The sequence below is a fragment of the Rhinatrema bivittatum genome, chromosome 6, assembly GCF_901001135.1.
Source record: "Rhinatrema bivittatum chromosome 6, aRhiBiv1.1, whole genome shotgun sequence".
Taxonomy (NCBI): domain Eukaryota; kingdom Metazoa; phylum Chordata; class Amphibia; order Gymnophiona; family Rhinatrematidae; genus Rhinatrema; species Rhinatrema bivittatum.
The window spans coordinates 203,067,541-203,088,986 of NC_042620.1; the positions used below are offsets into that span (position 1 = coordinate 203,067,541).

The 21,446-nt window shown below is 43.5% G+C and overlaps 1 protein-coding gene across 2 annotated transcripts in view; it reads right to left on the minus strand.

The window, feature by feature from the left end:
* The window catches only part of RAMP1 (receptor activity modifying protein 1), a 187,550-nt gene that overhangs the window by 158,113 nt on the left and 7,991 nt on the right, over positions 1-21,446 (minus strand). The gene's annotated exons all lie outside the window — the stretch shown is intronic.

The window sequence follows — 21,446 nt, forward strand, 5'->3', positions numbered from 1 at the left end:
CATGTGCATATGCACGTACAAATGCACATAACACTGGAATTTTAAATCGGCTGAGCATGTGCGCACATTCTATTTAAAATACACAGCCTAGAGCTGGACAGGCAAAGGTCCTTGCTTGGCCCCGCTATCTCAATATTTCCCAATGCTTACCAGTTACATGTCAGGGTAGGTTTATAGCTTCTAATACAGCTTTGTCTTTGGTTCAATGAAGTGAACCTTTTTTTTCTTTATGTCATATGAGGGTGCTGTTATTGTCATCACAAAATAAATCATGGCCTATACATTTCACAGGTTTCTATGTATACCATGTGAAGGCATGACACTATCCTATGCCTAATCCAACCTAAAGATAGTCAGACCAGTATCCTTCAATAGCCACCTGTTCAGCTAACATAACCAAGGGCCAAGGCCCAGCTGTGCATAGTCGTGTGCAATCCCTATGAAATATGCAAGCTTCCAATGACTTGTGAGAAGTTTGGGATTCCCACAATGTTGGACATGTGCTTAGAAAAAAGCTATAAGTGAAGGTCTGCTATGTGTGCACTCAGATGTCAGTATTGCCTCAGAAACTGATGAAACATATCTTTACACCTGTGTATTTGCATGCCCACCTGAGACTATGATTCAAATGTACATGTGGATATATTCAGATGCATATAAATGTCAGCTAGGGAATCTGGCTGTAACATGTAGGGCAGTGATGGCGAACTCCAGTCCTCGAGTGCCACAAACAGGCCAGGTTTTCGGGATATCCACAATGAATATGCATGAGACAGATTTGCATGCAATGCCTCCATAGTATGCAAATCTATCTCATGCATATTCATTGTGGATATCCTGAAAACCTGGCCTGTTTGTGGCCCTCGAGGACTGGAGCTCGCCATCACTGATGTAGGGTCAGTGATTGATGAACGCAGCTGTCAACTTTTAAGCTTCAGGGAAAGAGATGGATGGAGCAAAGATAATGGTGCAGAGTGGGGAGAGAAAGGAAGGGAGAAGGGTGAATGAAAGGGAAGGGATGGGGTCTCACACCTGGAGGGTGGAGACAGCGGTGGTAGAAAGGGTGGGACCCAGAGGAGGCCATTGCAGCTGAAGAAAGAAAGGAAGGAAAGAGAGAGGGGGCCAGGAGCTGAAGAAATAAAGGTGAGAGAGAGGCCTTGGCATGAGGAAGTGTGTTGTGTGTGAGTGAGCATGTGTAGAGGGACGCGTGGGAAGAAAAGGCCATGCTGCATTGAACAGCAGTGGCAGCATCGGCCTAAAGCAGCAGCGCAGGTCTGGAGCAAAATCAGAAGCGGCCGGCGATCGGCGAGGGAGACAGCAGCGTTAGCCCCCACGGTCAATGGGATTCTTCTTTCTTGGGCCATGGGGGTTGGAGGAAGCTGCTACAGCTACCATGTATGCTCTGGGGGAGGGAGGGAGGTATTTAACTAACATGGCTAGTAAAATACCTCACCTTATTTGCTGTGTTTTCTCAAAGGACATTCACTGGTGGTGAACTGCTGTCTATTTATAAGTAGGGCTATTGTGCCGGGTAGTAGAGGTTTGTGTTGCTGTTATTGAGGTAACACTATAATATCTTTTTTGTATGGTGAGTTGTGCAGAGAATGTTCTAGTTCTGCTTTAAAACCATTGCTGAGGGGCAGGGTGGTGGGGTTCCTGTGGATGCACAGTGTACATTAACATTTAGTCTTGTGACTGTCATGTGTTCAGTGTGTCACGCATGTGAGAACCATCTATCAGGTGTGCCCCGTCAGACAAAAGGTTGAGAACCACTGCTCTACAGAATCGAAAGAGAAACCTGGGCCCTGCCACAATGGCTTATTTACATAAATATGCAAGACACTTGTCATATAACTGATGCAGTCACATACCTGACAACCCCCCATGTCAATGCATTTGCTGTAAACACATAGCTGAAGAGGGATGATAGAAAGAAGCATTGCTCTTACCTATTAGCCAACCGTCACCATAAAGGCCATCTTCAAATTGTTCAAACAGTCCAGATTGCCTAAGTATAAAGGAATCATGTACCTGGGAACATGGCCATTACATCAAGGTTGTGCATTCGAGCGTCACAGGCCACTTGCACATTGATGGAGTGGAAGAACTTTCGGTTGCGGTAGATCTCCTCCCTGCGCCAGGGTGGGATGAGGACTACATGAGTGCAGTCTATAGCGCCCAGAACATGTGAAAAGTTCGCTATGACATAAAAACCTTTCTTCAAGTCCAGCAAGTCCTGCCTTTCACAAGGGAATCTGATGTAATAATGAATGTGGCTGTGTATAGCTCTTAGGACCTGGCACAGACAGCGGAGAAAAAAGATGTCTGCGACATTGCCCCAACGACCCCCCCCCCCCCCCCCGCCCCCCATCTGTTGTTTGGAATGAGCCAGATGTCATAAAATGCAGGGCACACATTTGTTTGGTAAGCTCTGGTATAACGTGGGATCTTTCTGCAACTTGATCCAGATTCTTTCTGAGATCTTGATAGTCTGAGAGCTCAGACAATAACTCTTAACCATGTGCTCCTCTGGCATCCCCAGCAATTTGGTGCGGGGATGAAAGATGCGCTCCTTGTATAGCCTAGATGCCCTCCTGCACGGCAAGCCCTGACGTGGGCCATCCTGCTCCACCAGTGGCGCATGCAGCTCAAGCTCTAATGTGGGTACTTATCTAGGAACCTCCCTTTCCTGTTGAGGATGTTGTTGAGCTGCCTGAAGTATCCAATACTCAATCCTAGTACATTGCCACCTAATATTCTGGATGTAGGAAGACAGGGGAGGTAACAAAACATATTTTTATTGGCTCACCAGGGCTCATTTTATCACATGCGATAACTCCCACTATCACATGATAAAAACTTTTTCCCCACTCTACCACAAATAAAAAAGATGTTATTTCCCACATTAAATCCATTATCACACAATATTGTGTCACGAAATGCGGTAGGAGTCCCTCGTTTACATAATTTTCTTGAATTTGCATACTCATTGCAAATTTTAATGCTAACGCATAGCACGATAAGCATCACGCATTAGTACTGCATTATCATGCACTAGACCGCGTACACACAATGACGCCCTAACATGGCTTGATGCATCACCCAGAAGCATGCAAATTCTCTCAGCAAAACTATGCACACCAAATAGCAAGTTTTAATTGTGTGTACATAGTTTTTCCAGGATAATTTTTAAAATCGACTTATGCACATAAATCTGCTTTTAAAACTGCTATAAATTATGCACATATTTGGCAGCTAACTTTTGTGCAATGTTAAAAAAATTACCCCCAAAGAGACTGCCCGGCATGTATGCCTGAGCATGACACACAGGACACATTTGATAGATGGTTCTCACATGTGTGACACACTGAACATGTGACCACACGAGGCAAAATGTAAATATACATTCTGCATCCTCAGGAATCCCCTCGACCCCTAAAAATGGGTGCAGAGCAGAACTAGGGCATTACCCATACAACTCACCATACAAAAAAAAGATATTCTGGTTCTGATGACATCTCAGTAAAAGCAAAACAAACTCTCTTTACTGCCAGGCACAATACCCCCTCCTTATGAAAAGACAGTAATTTACCACTACAAATATTTAACCAGGCCCTAAACACTAATACACCTCCTATTAGGAAAACAGCGCAAGCTGCTATAGATAGATATCCACTTAGAAATAATTGTAAAACTATACTAATAAATGTTACAAAACAACTGATGAACAGAATAACATCCAACAATTAAAAACTCATAAAAATTATTAAAAATTGTCCAAATATCAATACAATATTTCAAAACAGCAGACATATCACATAATACCCAATAATTAAAATGGCAGCCAATCAAGAAAAATAAACTTTAAAAGTCACCTTTACTTATCCTCTCCAGCAACTCTCCTACTCCTTTCCCTTGCAGACCAATAGCACTCACCAGAAGCAGCAGTGGCTGCTGAAGCTCTGTCCTCACAGTCCTCTTCCTTAGGGCCTACAACCAGTCACAACCAGTCTCTGTCTCACACAGACCAGTAACCTCCCTAACTAGTATATCTTCCTCACACAGACACCAGTCACCTCCCTGACCAGGATCTGTCTCTCTCTCTCACACACACACACACACACACACATACACCAGTCATCTTCCTGACCAGTCTGTCTCTCTCACAGAAACACATCACCTCTGACCAGTCTGTCTTTCAATTACACACATGCTCTGTCACTTACATACAAGCTCTCAATCACACACAAATGCTCTTGCTCCCATTCTACCACAACCTACAAAGCTGCCACTCACGTACTCAGGCACCCATTCTATCACACACACACAAAGCTGCCACTTACGCACCCAGGCACCCAATTCTACCACACACACACACACACACAAGCTCACATGGAGCCTCTTCTCATTGTTTGGCTCAATAAGCCTGGCCTCTGCTTATCAGCCACCGCTGGCCTGACCTCCGGCAGTGTGCAACGTCTCTCCAGCCGCCACCGGCCTGGACTCCGGTGGTGCGCAGGGTCTCTCCGTTCTTCGGCCCCGCCACCCTGGCCTCCGGCAGCGGCGCACAGGTCCCTCCACTCTTCAGCTGCCGGCAGCAGCACACAGCATCTCTCCATTCTTCAGCCTTGCTGGCCTGGCCTCCAGCGGTGGCAGACAGCATCGCTCCGTTCTTCAGCCGGTGGCGGCGCAATGGTCTCTCCACTCTTCAGCCGCCGGCGGCAGCACACAGCATCTCTCCATTTTTCGGCCTTGCCGGCCTGGCCTCCAGCGGTGGCGCGCAGCGTCGCTCCATTCTTCAGCCGGCGGCAGCGCACAGGTCTCTCCACTCTTCAGCCGCCGGTGGCCTGGCCTTCGGCGGTGGCTTGCAGGGTCGCTCCATTCTTTGGCTCCGCCCCTGGGGAGAAGGGAAGCACAAGCGGGGCAGTGGGACACCGGGAGCCGCGACACACCTGCTGGTGCTTGGTGACACACCGGTTGAGAACCGCTGCTCTATAGAAACAACATTAACGTGCCTTTTATTTTCCATAAACAAGGCACAGTATCACCTATAAAAAAAAAGGAGAGCACTGAAGAAAGAGGATAGAAGGATCCATATAAAAGGTACAAAACGTTTGAGACACAAAGAAGGGGGAGAACCAGTCCTTCCCCCAAAATATGACAGAAAATGTCTGTTTTAAATTAATTGGAATTCTCTAAGGAGCTGCTTAATGCTCACTCACACAGAAGACCCCAGAGGAAATAAATACTCAATTCACTCACTCTATACATCTTAAAAAAAAAACCAAAAAAACACAACCCTTTGTTGTCAATTTGAAAAAAAAGTCTACCTTTTGCCTTCAGGGATCCAGCAAGAGCTGACAGCTCCATGTCTGAGAATGTTAATTGCTATAGTTAATTATTGAAGTGTTTGCCCACAAACCAAGATTGTGAAAAATTGGGCAGATTTCCAAAATAGCAGAATTTGATACAGCAGCTGACTGTGATTGTTATTTTCAGCTAAAGATCTGAAGAACTCTGCAAAGCTGGTGATAAAAAGAGCCCCCAAAAATAAATGATGTAAAGCAGTACTTCAAGCGAGACCATGGTTTGATTTCCTCTGCCCTCTGTTCATCAGGTAATCTTGGGCTAGCCTTAAATTCCATGAACACTAGATTTAGACAGAAAGCTCTTTGGGAAAGGACCCAATAATGAAGTATCTTACACAGCACTGTCCACTGTGCTGTATGAGTATATATTAGATAAGGGGGCAAGAGGACTTATGCATGTATGTTGACATACTGTCCAAACTGGCGCTATTTTCCTTAAAAAAAAAAAGACTGAGACGTAATTTAATTATAAAATGAACTTTCTGTGGAGCTCACAGGATTTTTCATCTCTTGAGTAATAAAACAAGACACATAAGAGCATAAGATTTGCCATACTGGGTCAGATCAAAAGTCCGCCGAGCCCAGTATCCTGTTCCCAACAGTGGCCAAGCCAGGTCACAAGTACCTGGATGGATCACAAGGGGTAGATAGGTTTCATGCAGGTTATCTCAGGGCTAAGCAATGGGTTTCTGCAACTGCACATTAATAATGGTTTATGGACTTTTCCTCCAGGAACCTGTCCAAACCTTTTTTAAATGTCAACAGCTTTCACCACATCTTCTGGCAACACATTCCAGAGCTTAATTATGTGTTGAGTAAAAACATTTTCTCTTATTAGTTTTATATGTACACCTTAGAAACTTCATTGTGAGTCCCCAAGCATTTGTACTTTATTAAAGAATAAACTACAAATTCACATTTACTCATTCCATTCCACTCATTATTTTTTAGACTTCTATATATCTCCCCTCAGCAGTCTCTTTTCCAAGCTGAAGAGTCCTAACCTCTTTAGCCTTTTCTCATTGGGGAATCATTCCATCCCTTTAATCATCTTGGTCGCCCTTCTCTGTGCCTTTTCTAATTCAGTTATCTTTCTTGAGATGTGGTGTACTGTGGAGCCATACAGAGGTATGATATTCTGTGTTTTATTCTCCATTCCTTTCCTAACAATCCCTAGCATTCTATTTGCTTTATTGACTGCTGCTGCACACTAAGCAGAAGGTTTCAATGTATCAATGATGACACCTAGATGCTTTTCCTGAATGGTGACTCTGAATGGGAACCTTGCATTGTGTAGCTATAATTTAGATTGCTCTTCCCTACGTGCATTACATTGCACTTGGCCTCTTTAAAATTTTATTTGCAATTTGCATGCCCAGTCTCCCAGTTTTGCAAGATCTTCTTGCAATTTCTCACAATCTTCTTGTGATTTAACAATTGTGAATAATTATGTGTCATTGGAAAATCTGATCACCTCCCTTGTTGTTCCCATTTCCAGGTCATTTCTAAATATGTTAAAAAGCAGTGGTCCCAGAACAGATCCCTGGGGCACTAATTACCTTTATCCATTGAGAAAGGTATTATTTAGTCTTACTCTTTGTTTTCTATTTTTTAACCAGTTCTTAATCCACAATAGGACACTGCCTCCTATCCCATGACTTTTTAGTTTCCTAAGAAATCTCTTATGAGGGACTTTGTCAAATGCTTTCTGGAAATCCAGATACTTTCAAGGAAAGATTTCATCTTCAGAGGGAAGAATTCTTTATTCAAAGAGTGATGAAAAATTGGAACATTTTGCCAACAGAAACGGTTATAACCAGACCAGTAAATAACCTCAAAATATTTATTTTCTTTTTTTGTAGAAAAAGAAATAGGATGTTATGGTAAAATTAATGTTCCAGGTAAAAGTGCTAACCTAGACACTTAAGCTGAGGTTTTTTCTTTATGTGGCAGAACTGGCAACAGCCATGGTGATTACCTTCCCTTTAGAATAGACAGATATCCACTGGTCAATTAGAAGAAGGCGGGATTCCATGGATTCCTGGTCTGCCTTCAATCCAATCAACTATGTAACCTAAATTCACAAAACTCAGATCAAACCTGCCATTGATCAGACCACAGATTATACCACGTAGTATGCACAACTGTTTTGTAAATTAATCAAATACACACCCTGCTGCATGCATGATGTTAATATAGTCAGTGCCCTCGTATTGCTGCTGTGCTGCAAACAAGCCAGGATCACTTTGGGTAAGAGATACAGGGTCAGTGTTTTACTGCTGCTTCCTCTGCTGAAGTTCTAGCCCTGATCTCCATGGGTGATTTATTTTACAGGGATTGTGGAATTCCATGGGAAGGCCATGGATTTTGTGGCCCTTCCCTCAACCGCAGAATTGTGGGAGACGAGGGGCCCTGACAGAAGCAGATCCTTATTCATCCGAAGCCTCCCTTCTCTGCCGGAATGCCCCCTCCTTCAGCAGCTGTTTTGGCTCAGCATTCTCTCCTCCAGGACGCCACAGCAGCCACGCTATCTACAAAAAGGAAATTTCTGAATGGGAACTTATTCATACTTTGAAGTGCAGTGAATAGAATACTATTAAATATGTTGAGGCTAACCCAGCTAGAAATGGAGCTAGAGCAAGGAAGAGAGGTAAACACTCCCCTCCCCTCCCAGGCTGCCTGGGAGGGGAGGAGAGGGAGCAGGAAGCCTGAGATTTGGGGGCAGGGCCTTGGGTGCTTATGCCCATAGGTAAAAGCAGCCTTGATGCCCCCTTGGGCTTGACACCTGGGGCAACTGTCCCTCTCACACACCCCACTTCCCTCCCCCACCCACTCCAGTCCCGGCTCTGGTTGCTCTCCTTTCAGTGTCATGTATGACTGTTAGGTTTTAAGTCCATTAATAACGGCTATTAATCAAGTTTACTTAGGGAATAGCCACTACTATTAATTGCATCAGTAGCATGGGATCTTCTTAGTGTTTGGGTAATTGCCAGGTTCTTATGGCCTGGTTTGGCCTCTGTTGGAAACAGGATGCTGGGCTTGATGGACCCTTGGTCTGACCCAGCATGGCAATTTCTTATGTTCTTGTGTTCTTCTTATGTTCTTAGGGTCCAGGGTCTTTTGTACATTGAGACCTGGTGGGTAGAGGTGGAGGGAAGGAGATGGAGTAGCAGTACAAATGTGTTTTCTCTGTACAGGGCAAAAGGGCAGATGGGGGCAGCAGGGCAGCTTTTTTTTTTTTCTAAAGCTACTGTCAGGAGGGATTATAGGGGGATTATAGGGGGACATTTTTTTTAATTAAAGTAGGAAAGGATGTTGGCCAATCAGATTTTTGTCCGCTCTTGCAACCTATAGATTTGGCTGGCTAAGTTAGGAAGCTAGCACTGAAACTCAGTGGTATCCATTTAACTTTCTCCACTTGACCTAATCCTTCCCCCTGAAGCATGCCAGAATTTGACTGGCTAAATTTATCCACCTAGTGAAATTTAGGTGGCTAAATTTAGATGGTTAGCCTGATCAGTTTTCAAAACCTTTGATGTAGCTGGCTAAGTCCTTACATCCTCTGACCAATATAAGTGGCTAAGTATTTGTGCACCCAGTGCAAAGAGCTCCTGGCTCTCAGAGAATAAGTCCAATCTCTATAGGTCAGAATGGCAGACTTGGAGGAGCTGAGGCAGAGAGTTAAATAGAGGGGACCTTCATGGATATAGTAGAGCAGTCTCAACTCCAGTCAAGCAGCCCCTGTGCTGCTTTAAAGTAGCAAGGTCACCTAGTAGGAGACTATCACTTAGATGTGGCAAGAAGCGATCCTGTAGCTAGGACATGCCAGGCCTGGCGCAACCCACTATGCAAGCTACGTGCTTACACGGAGCTGTGGCCCTGAGGAGGCAGCAAGCTGGGGACCACTACCTGAGCCTATTACACCAAAGGTTGAATGAACCTAAGAGGGAACCCATGGCCTCTGGGGATCCCATCCTGCCCAGGAGCCCAGCTAAACTGAAGGCCCTGTGGCCAGGGGTGGATTGGCCTATCAGGGGATCAAATATTCCCCGGTGGGCCAGTTGCACTGGTCACTTGGTCCTGCTGAGAGAGGTTGCCATGAGACAAGGCTTTTGATGGGGCTGCGACAAAACCCAACCCATTGTGGCCCGAGGGATGTCTTGGCAGGGCCATGATGGAGCCCAACCAGTCATGGCCTGAGGGAAGTCTCGTCGGGGCTATGACAGAGCCCAATCCATCCCAGCCAGAAAAAAGGCCTATGACCCAGGATCAGAAGAAGGACACATCTGGCGGTAGCAGGGCCGCCTCCTCCCACCTCCAGTACTAAATAAGGAGCATCATGGATGGAGCCAAGGCTCAGAAGAAAGAAGGACATCTGAGAGGGGTGTATGTTTGTATAAGAGTAAGAGAGCTTGCATTTGTGCATGAGAGACAGAGCCTGCATGTGTGTATGAGAGAGCACCTGTATGTATGCATGAGGGAGTGAGAGCCTGCATGTGTGTATGAGAGAGCACCTGTATGTGTGCATGAGGGAGTGAGAGCCTGCATGTGTGTATAAGAGAGAGAGAGTCTGCATATGTTTATGAGAGAGAGAGAGAGAGAGAGAGTGAGAGCCTGCATATTTACATGAGAGTATCTGCATGTGTATGAGAGAGCAACTGCATGTGTGCATGAGAGAGAGAGAGCATCTGTATGTACGCATGAAGGAGTTAGAGCTTGAATATGTGCATAAGAGTGCCTGAATGTGTATAAGAAAGAGTTTCAAATGAGAACTGAAAACAAGGCTCTTTAGAAAAGCCTATAATTAACAAAGGCCAATGAACTGACAACGTCACTATCAGATCTTTAAACAAAATTAGTAAATTGAGTAAAAAGAATTGAACGATATAAAATGTAAAAGACTACATTATGAGTATGGCACATAGGATAATACAATGAAATAGTACCTAACACATACTTGATGATATTGTGTTGACCTAGAATTAGTATTTAGAATTGTAAGAAACTAGATAATGCACAAAACTAGATAATGCATGATTATGACCTTCACTATGTATTAGCTGTTTGTATTAACCCAGAATATGAATGCTGATCTAAAATAAGAATGTTGACCCAGAAATCGAACAAAGACTTTGTAAACCATTGTGATCTTATCTTGGAATGACGGTTTATAAAACACCTAAATAAATAAATAAATATAAGAGAGAGCACCTGCATGAGTATGAGAGCTGCATGTGGATCAGAGAAGAGAGAGAGTGCGCCTGCATGTGTGCATGAGAGCCTTTAGATGTGTATGAAAGAGAGAGCCTGCATGTGTGAGCCTGGCATGTATGTATGAGAAACAGAGAGAGCCTGAATGTGTGTGTGAGAGCCTGCACTTGTATGAGAGAAAGAATACCTATGTGTCCGAAGGAGAGAGAGAGAGGATAAAGATTGTGGTCCCCCTTCACCCAAATCCACAACAATTTCTGGGAAATCAAAAGATGCCAGGAATTTATTTATTGAATGGTATGGAGAGCTGGAGACTTTTTAATTATTTAATTTTTTATTATGTTAAATTATGGGGTGATATTTCATGTGTCGTTCTTCTTTTGTGTATTATTTGGGGAGGAGACAGTGTAAAGGTTAGTATTGTGTACTGAGGATGGAAAAAGAGCTTAGAATGTAAAGCAGCAGGGCATAAGAACTATAGTTTGTCCTCACACTTAGGAGCCTGGACCTCAGAGAATAAAACTATTCATTGGGAGGAAAGGAGTTTCATAGAGACATTAGAGCGGTTGTGCAAAAAGGGTCCATCTCAATTTGTTTCTATGTGCCCCTGGGCGCAAATTAAAGGATCCATCCCACCCAGGGGTTACATGTGTCTGAATGTATTTGAGAGAGGAAGTATGTGTGTGTGTGTGTGTGTGTGTGTGTGTGTATAAGAATGTGTGCGTTTGAGAGAGGGAACTTGTGTGTGCATATAAGCATATGTGAATTTGAGAGAGGGAACTTGTGTGTGTACATGAGAGAAAAGAAATTTTGTGTACTTCCCTTCCCCTCCCACTAATTCACTACAATCTCATGGTGACTGGAAGTAAAAAGTTCCCAGGTATGAAGAATGAGCAAGTATTGATTTAAATTAATCAGATGTTATTTGATGAATATGCTGCTTTGAAATATTTTATTGGTGTTTGGGAAATTTTCAAAAAATGATATGAGTTTTTAATTATTGGATGTTATTCTGTTTGTCAGATGTTTTGAAATATTAATTATTTTATTAGTCTGGTTTTACTATTATGATTGATGCTTTCTTGCTTTTATTGTTTGATGTTTTATGAAGAATGGTGCTATTTCTGTTTTTTTATTGTAGCACTACATATAGAGTTTGACTTGTTGCAGTTTCCAATTCAGTTTTTGTCTGCACTTTTCCATTTATATCTTATGGTCACTTTATTCTGTATTTGGTGAGGGTCTGTCTGTGTTCTGCATGTGTGACTGAGATGAGATATTCCGCTAATGTGTCATTTCTATATAGGGATCTTTAGCAGCAGGTGAAAGCCAGGTCTCAGTAAAGGCAAGGAGATGAAAAGTAGGAGAGACAAAGAGGTAATGAATAAAGGCAGGCTTCTTGGAAATAGAATGGGCTCGCCACAGGGAGAAAGAGAAGAGAGAGGTAGAAGGGGAATAGTGATAATATTGGAGGGGTAATGGTTTGATATGCACCAATGAGGTGCAGGACTGGGATTAATATCACTGGCTGAGAATAGGAGGAGGAGAAGGAGAATGCATAGCAGAGATGTGATGACAGCAACAAGAATGAGATGCTGCCAGGGAGCGTGGAGATAGCTGGATGAGAGGAAGAAAACTGAAGTTCAAGAGCAGCAGACAGTGCAGATGTCAGATTGGCAGGTGAGATAAAGAATGTAGGAAATGGGGAAGGCAGACTCAGTGTTAGTAGTGGGGAAGACAGGCTTGGAGTTAGGAGTGGCTTGCAGCAGAGAATATGACTGGGGAGGATTAGCATCAGGAAGAGAAAATGTTGTGGAGCCACTGGAAATAAAAGACAGGGCTGCAATGTCTCTGGTCAGCTGCTCTAGCGATGCAGGGTGGGAGCAGCTCAGGTTCAAAGTGGGTTGTGGTGACTTCCAGAGTTGATCACTGAGGCAGCTGGGAGACGTATGCAGGTAAGATGCAACCTCATAAATAATCTGGAAAAGGGAGATGATCAAATTTACAGATGATACAAAATTATTCAAATTGTTAAACAGAGCAGAGTTTGAGGAACTACAAAAGGACATTGTGAGATTAGGAGACTGGGCAACTAATTGGCAGATGAAATTTAATGTGGAAAAGTGTAAAGTGATGCACATAGAGAAAATAATCCTAACTACAGGTAAACAATGCTGTTTCTTATTGGGAGCCAAAAAAAGGATCTTGGAGACCTTGTGGACAATATGTTGAAATCCTCTGCTCAGCGTGCAGCAATGGTCAAAAAATCAAATAGAATTTTAGGAATGATCCAAAAAGGAATGGAGAATAAAATGGAAAATATATTACCTCTGAACTGAGCCATCTTGAGTACTGTAAGCATCTTGAATACTGTAAGCAGTTCTGGTTTGCAGATGACATAAAATTGTTTTGAGTTGTTAAAACAGCAGCAGATTGTGAGGAACTTCAGAAGGACCTTGGTGAGTCTGGGCATCTAAACGGCAAATGCAATGTAATGTGGACAAATGCAAAGTAATGAATGCAGGAAAAAATAATTCCAAATACAGGTACATAATGCTGAGTTCTGTGTTAGGAGTCACTATCCAGGAAAAGGATCTTGGAGCACTTGTGGACAATATCTTCAAATCTTTGGCTCAGTGTGCAGCTGTGGTCTAAAAGGTAAATATGATGTTAGCAATTTATTTGGAAAGGAATAGAGATCAAAATTAAGATGGTGCGACTGCATCTTGAATATTATGAACAGTTTTGGTCTCCCCATCTCAAAAAAGACTTAGAGGATATAGAAAAGGTACTGAGAAGGGCAACAAAAATGATAAAGGGGATGGAAAAGCTAAACAGATTAGGGCTCTTTAGCTCAGAAAAGAGATGACACAGAGGGGATATGATTGAGATATATAAATCATAAGTGGGGTGGAAAAGGTAAATAAGGAATGGTTATTTACGTTTCCAAACAACACAAAGACTAGGGGATACTCCAAGAAACTAGCAACTGGCAAATTTAAAACTAATCATAGGACTTTTTTTTTCACTCAGTGCACAATCAAGCTATGGAATCTGTGGTCAAGGTAACTAAAATATTGGGGTTCAAAAGAGGGTTGAAAAAGTTCCTTACGGAAAAGTCCATGAACAGTTACTGGCCAAGTAGACTTGGGAATGTGAGTACCCATTCCTGGGAGTGAGTTACAAAAAATAGAACAACTCTTGGGGATCTGCCGGGTATTTGTGACTCAGACTGGCCACTAAGGGAGAAGGATGCTGGCAATATTCTTTCAAATTTTTTGAAATACTGCATGCACAAAAATATTCTTTTTCTGCAACATTTTATATACCAAGTTCAAATTTGTGTGCAAAGAGCCAGTATAATGCAAATAATATTGGGATTTCTTGTGCGTGCTATGTTTTGCTGTGTGTGCAGGGTTCACAGCCAAGAGGGAACAATAGGTGCTGGGCTTGATGGACCGTGGTCTGACCCAGTATGGCTCAAATGGCAAACTGCTAAAAGAGATTAGACTGGAAAGTAAAATGAGCAACAAAATAATAACGGGAGACTTCAATTTCCAGAGTATTAAGTGGGTAAATATCACATCAGGACATGCAAGGGAGGTAAAGTTCCTAGATTCAATCAACGACTGCTTCTTACAGCAGCTGGTCATAAAACTGATAAGAGGGGGAATTATATTAGATCTAGTTCTCAGTAGAAAGCAGGACCTGGTGCAAGAGTGGATCCACTTGGCAACAGTGATCAAAATATAATAAAATTTGACACAACCACTGGAGATCAAATACTAAGGAAAACTACTGCAGAAACATTTAACTATAAAAAGGGAGACTATGATAAAATAAGGAAATTTTGTTAGAAAGAAACTGAAAGGAGCAATCCACAAGGCAAAAAAACTTGCAAGAGTTGCGGATGATGTTTAAAATTACCATCCTTGAGGTCCAGACAAAATGTACCCTGGGCATTAAAAAATGTTGAAGGAAAATCAAACGACTGCTGGTGTGGTTTAATAGTGAGATGAAAGAGGCAATTAAAGCCAAAATGGCATCATTCAAAAAATGGAAAGCAGAGCCAAATGAGGAAAATAGGGACAAGCATAAGAACTGGCAAGATAGATGTAAAAAAATAATTAAGCAGGCTGTCAGAATTTGAAAAGAAGCTTGGCACAGAGGTAAAAACAAGTAATAAAAGCTTTTTCAAATACATTTCAAGCAAAAATCTTGTGAAGGAGTCAGTTGGGCTGCTAGATGCCCGAGGGGTAAAAGAGATATTCAAGGAGTACAAAGAAATAGCAGAAAAACTAAATGAATTCTTTGCCTTTGTTTTACTCTTTACTAACTGAGGAGGATATTCTGAGTCATATCTACATTGGAACATTTTTTTGTTGATGACTGAGTGACTAGATGGAATCACTGTGAGTATGGAGAAGGGAGAAGGTACATAGAAGGGTGACCAAAATGATAAAGGGAATAGAACAGCTCCCCAATGAGGAAAGACTAAAGAGGTTAGGACTTTTCAGCTTGGAGAAGAGACGGCTGAGGGGGAATATGATAGAGGTGTTTAAAATCATGAGAGGTCTAGAATGGGTAAATGTGAATCGGTTATTTACTCTTTCAGATAATAGAAAGACTAGGGGGCACTCCATGAAGTTAGCATGGGGCACATTTAAAACTAATCGGAGAAAGTTCTTTTTCACTCAATGCACAATTAAACTCTGGAATTTGTTGCCAGAGGATGTGGTTAGTGGAGTTAGTGTAGCTGTGTTTAAAAAAGGATTGGATAAGTTCTTGGAGGAGAAGTCCATTACCTGCTATTAATTAAGTTGACTTAGAAAATAGCCACTGCTATTACTAGCAACAGTAACATGGAATAGACTTAGTTTTTGGGTACTTGCCAGGTTCTTATGGCCTGGATTGGCCACTGTTGGAAACAGGATGCTGGGCTTCATAGACCCTTGGTCTGACCCAGTATGGCATGTTCTTATGTAATTACTCAGACTGACAAACTAAGAATAACAAATCACTAGGACTGAATGGTATTCAACCTAGAGCTCTGAAAGAACTAAAAAATGAATTTGCAGACCTGTTTCTGGTGATTTGCAACATATCATTTACAACAGCCAGGGTACCAGAAGACTGGAGGGTGGCCATTGTGAGGCCAATTTTTAAAAAGGGCTCCATGGGTGATCTGGGAAATTATAGACATGTGATTTCAAGGTATTGTTCATAAGGACTCCAAGATCTTTTTCCTGGGTAGTGACTCCTAATATGGAACCCAGCATCATGTACTTGTATGTGCATTATTTTGCACTTTGGTTCAGTGCAGAGGCAGTCAAAAAGGCAAATAAAACATTGGGAATTATTTGGAAAAGAATTGTTGCAATGTCACCTGCGGGACAGGCCACAAGTGGCTCGCTTACCTCCAGTGACCCCAATGCCTTCGGGGGTCCATGAAGCCAAGAGCTGCTGCTTAGCCCTTCTTCGCGGTTTGATGCTGCCGATGCTGCTGAGCTGTGCCGCTGCCTTTGCATGTGGCCGGGAGTGCCGCAATACTGCTTTCTCCGTGGCAGGAGGAATGCCACTCACACAGCAGGCTTGTGCATCCGCTCCACAGCAGGAGGAATGCCGCTGACATGCTGCTCCTGCTTGGCATCTCCCAGGCGTGTGAGCTCCTGTTGGAATTTAAAGGGCCCACAGCGAGAAAAGCCTTTGGGGACCGTCTGATGACATCACATTTCTAGCCCTGTAAAAGGGCTCCTCGCTCACTCCTTGGGGCCCTTATATTGGGTCTTCATGTTCCATGTTGCGTATTCCTGATCTTTGTTGGACATCCATCTCTTCGTTCCATGTTCCTGGTCTCTCGTCGGGTCCTGCTCCTGGTTCCAAGACTCCAGTGTCTTCCTGAGTCTCCAGCATCTTTCCAGTTCCAAGTCTTCACCTTGTCCAAGTATTCCAAGTCCTGTGAGTACATGGACCGTGACCAGCCAGTGGTGGGCTGTGTAGGTCGTGTTTCTTTCCACATCCTGGGGCCAAGTCTCTCTAATCTTCTGAGTCCTGGACTTCATCTCTTCAGTCTCAGTCCAAGTCTTCATGCCTAGGTCCAAGTCCTTGGAGGCATGCTAGTGTCATGATCTGTGACCAACCCATGGGCTATGTAGAATGCCTGTAGCACAAGACCTCATTCCAGGTTTCCAAGTCAGGTCCATCCTGCAGCTTCAAGTCCTCGGAGACCACCTTACCGATACTCCGGATTCTCTGCCTCATTGAGCTGGTTCAGCCAATGGTCTTCATGTTCCTAGTTCTAAGCAATGATCCAAGTTCCACATCTGTCTTTCTGGTTCAAGTCCTCAGATGCCATCATCATTCTGATACTCCAGTTTCTTAGTTTCGGTCTCGAGGACCTTGTCCAAATCAGTGGATTTTCATCTTAATCATTCCAAGTGATGTTCCTCATTCCAAGTGATGTTCCAAGTCTCAGTGCCTTCGTCCAAGTTCCAAGTCATGACCATGTTTTGAGTCATCTTCCATCCTTGACCTCTGTCTGTCCTGACGCACAAGCCATGCCAAAGTGGCAGGTCTGAAAAAGCTTTTGAGTGGCTGGAGGGCTACCCCAGAGACAAGCATTGCATTGTTGAGTCTCACACTTGGTGCATGCAGGTTCAGCGGAGGCCTGTGTGATCCATGTTCCAAGTCCAAGCTTCGTTCCAAGTCCAATCTATGTTCCAAGTCCAGTCCGTGCCTGGATACGCTTGCCTCCCGGGGCTAGTGCTTGGGAGTCTCACCTTGAGGTTGTGCCATGGTCTAAGGACTCACTCTTGTCTCAGCAATCAGGTCCCAACACTGATCGCAACAAGAATAGAGAACAAAACTGAGAATATAATAATTCCTTTGTTTAGATCTATGTCACAACTGCACCTTGAGTATTGTGTGCACTTCTGGTCATTCAAGCTCAAATAAGACATAGAGGTGGATTTTAAAAGCATTGCTCGTGCAAAAATGGCCACATACATGCGTGGGAGTGCGAGAGCAATGTGAATTTATGTGCACCCAGAATAAGGAAGTGGGTCATTGGCATTCTGGGGGCAGGACCAAGACTGACATGCGTAACTACAAATTTTGCAAAGGCAACGTGAGCATGTTGCCTCTATAACGGTGCTACTGCTCCTCATGAGGAGAAAGAGACACACACAGACACTCTGTATAGGGTCAGTCTGATACTCTATATATAGGTACCACTCTAGAGGGGCACTCTGAATTGGAGTCAGTTTTCGGGAGGTAGGCTGGGGTTAGAGGGAGTGTTATAGACACATTCAAAGGTATTTATAGTTAAATTAACATCAGTAAAGAATTATAGCCCTTATAAGTGATGAAAAGGAATAGAGCTGTACAATCACCTAGCACAACTCCTCTTGTTAGACTTTTCATCACTTATAAGGGCTATAATTCTTTACTGATGTCAATTTTACTATGAATACTTCTGAATGTGTCTGTAACACCCCACCTAACCCCAACCCACCTCCTGAAAATCCACCCCAATTCAAAGTGCCTCTCTAGAGTGGTACATATATATAGAGTACGACTTGACAGGAACAGTCCCTGGAACAGTGGCAGGCACCTCCTGCAGATCGTAAAAGAGTTCTAGGAACGGACTAAGAGCTTAAAGTGGATCTGGGTGCAGGCGCCTCCTGCGGGCTGCCAAAAAAAATTCAGATGCAGCGACATGAAAAAATTCTTGACTAGGAACAGGATTTCAAAAGTCCAGGAAACTTGAACCTATCGCAAGATTACGCTCACCAAACTCGAGGCCTTTGCAACCTGTTGCGAGCGCAGGGAATGTGGTTGCTTGCTCGAGGCACCTTGGGAAGCGAGCGATTCTGGCAAGGGCTGGGCTTGGAACTTAGAGCATAGTTTGGAACTTAGAGCATAGCTTGGAACTTGGAATGTAGCTTAGAACTTGGAACGTAGCACACTCGGAACGTAGCTTGGGACTTGGAACATAGCTTAGAACTTGAAACGTAGTACACTCAGACATCCACTGAGCCTGTATGCACAGAGTGAGACCCAACAACATAATGCTGGTCTCTGGGGTAGTCCTCCGGCCACTCAATAGCCCCTTCGGACATGCCACTTGGGAGTGGCTTGTATATAAGGACAGACGAAGGCCGAGGACAGGACACAGCATGACATGGAACTCGGATGAAAATTTGGGAAACTCTGGAGACTTGGAACTACAGAGAGTCAGGTACAGGAGGAGTCCAGCCCTCAGGGCACTGCACCTCAACGTGCCGTAGTCAGCCCCCCCCCCCCCCCGTGGGCTAGTCGCGATTACGCTGTCCCACTGCATAGCCTACACAACCTACCACAGGTTGTTTGTGGGCCACATGGGGAGCAGGACAGGCTCAGGACTGAGACTCAGAGGAGGACAAGAGTCAGGACAGCACTTGGAATGAGGAATGAGGCTTGGAAAGAGGAACATGGAGATATGCTGGCTGGAGAAGCTCCACAATCCCAGAACTTGGGACACGAACAGGAACTGGAGACTTAACTTGAAACTCTAAAAACAAGGATGGACTCCAAGGACTTGATCCAGTGAAGATGGCCTTGGAAACAGGTCTAGTGCCAGGAAGCACCCTACACAGCTGCCAGTGGCTGGTCATGGACCATGATGCTGGCACACCTGAAGGAAAGATGAGGGAGAATCCAAAAGGCTGACCTTGGAACGAAGACCGGAACATCAGGAACTTGATTGAAGACTCAGATGAGATGAAGATTCAGAAGACTGGATGAGGAACAAGCAGGAGACTAGGAACACAGAATAAGAAACATGGCAGAGTTCCAACGAGGGACAAGGAAACTAGGAACCAGAACAAGAGGAACAGGAACATCCAATGAAGAACATGAAGACCATAAAAACAGAGTGATGACCACAGAAGACCTTGAAGGAAGACACACCATGGACGATCATGTCCTCTTAGCGAAGGCCCCGAAGGACTGATGGAGAGCCCTTATAAAGGGCTGAAGGCAGGACAAGGTGGTGACATCATCACTGAGGGCTGCAAGGCTTTTCCCGCCATGGGCCCTTTAAATCTGAAGGAGAGGCGTGCACACGCACCTATGCAGGAGCCTGGAGTCAGGCAGGGAGGCTGCAACAGCGGCATCCCAGCGCACCGAAGATGGAATCAGCGGTGGTAACCCATGCCATGAAGAGCAGCGTCTGTGTTGGCTCCCCAGCCGCCGGGAGAGACAGCATCGGTAGAGTGGCTCTCAGCCGCACAGGAGCAGCATCAGTGGCACCCAGGTCGCAAAGACAAGCAGCAGCTGCGGCTCTGAGCTGCGAAGATGGAGAGAGGCCCACAGCGGGGGTGGGCCCGTCGAAGACCACAGTGGCAGCAGCAGAAGTGGTGGCTCCAGCCGCAAAGTAAGGCAGGCGGTGTCAAGCCAAAGGTGAGAGGCTGCTTGCGGAATGGGCCCCACGAGCAGCATCGCAACACTATCCCTGTATTTTGCTCCATTAATGATTCTTGCTACAGAATTCTGGACCAATTTTAGACAATATAAATATTTTTAGGAATTCTAACTAATAAACTATTACAATAATCTGTATAAAACCCAAAGCCTATACTGACTGCAACTGATCAGAACCCACAAACAATATAGCTTGTTGAATAAGCTGTAGTATGAAAAACATGTCAGACAAATTCTACACATATGAGTAATAAGTGACAAAGAACTATTAAAACACTCCCAAATTATGCACTTGAGAGTAAATGGGTAGCTGATTATAACCCAACAACTGAAGAAAATCCAAATTCTTTGACCTATCTTTGCTAAACCATCTCAGTTTTTGCCATGTTCATTAATACACCATATCTAGTCTACCAATCCTAAATTTCCACAACACAATTAAACAATGTCTGAAGTTGATATGACTAGTGTCAAAAGATAAATATAGCTGCAGGTCATCCACATAAAAAAAATATTTAACTTGAAATTTGGGAATGAGTTTCCCCTAAGGTAAAAGGAATGAATTAAATAAAAATTGGGAGGTGACAGAACATTGTGGAACCCAAAAAACATTAGATCAGATTTAGAATGATAATCTCATATCTACACAAACTGTGTCCTATTGGAGAGAAAAGAGGAAAACTAGTCCCATACCTTCCCTCCTATACCAAAAGTTGATAGCCTCTCAATAGGAAGTTAATAATTAATTAACATCTAACAGAGGATTTTCATCTCTGTCAATAGTTAACCTAAGATCATCCAAAAGGGCTAATAAATTAGTATCCGTACTTCAAAGCTATTATGCTTTAATTTAAATAATGAAGATCTTTCTGGTTTAGTGGGTTAGGAAATAAGTTCATTTATTTTCTTACTATCATTGCTGCATCTTTAATTTTCTGTGTTGTTTTATGCTTAGGTTGCCAATGCTTGATTTCCTTATGCAAATTAATTGTCACAAAGGACTGTAATGACTGATTACTTTCCCCGATCCATTACAGATAGCTCTGGAGGAAGCCTCCCCAAAAGAAGAACAATCACAGCTAATGTAGATGGATCTGTTAAAAGGATTTTTGTTTTTATTTTAATGATTTTTGCCTTTTCTCCAGAAGGGGACCTTCAAAAGCTGATGTGTATTACGTACATAAGGTATACTGAGAGAATCTCACTAAGCTGAATCATGCTGAGAAGCAGTAAAAGATGAAATTCTTAAAATTGTTATTGAACCTTTTGTTGTGCATCTCAGTCCAATTCGGTTTACTGTAGCAAAGCAACAGCTTTGAGTCATTGCCATAAGACCAACAGCTGCACATCTTTTGGGGAATTTGGAGAAGGCTGTCTATGTGAACAGACCTTAATACAAAATCT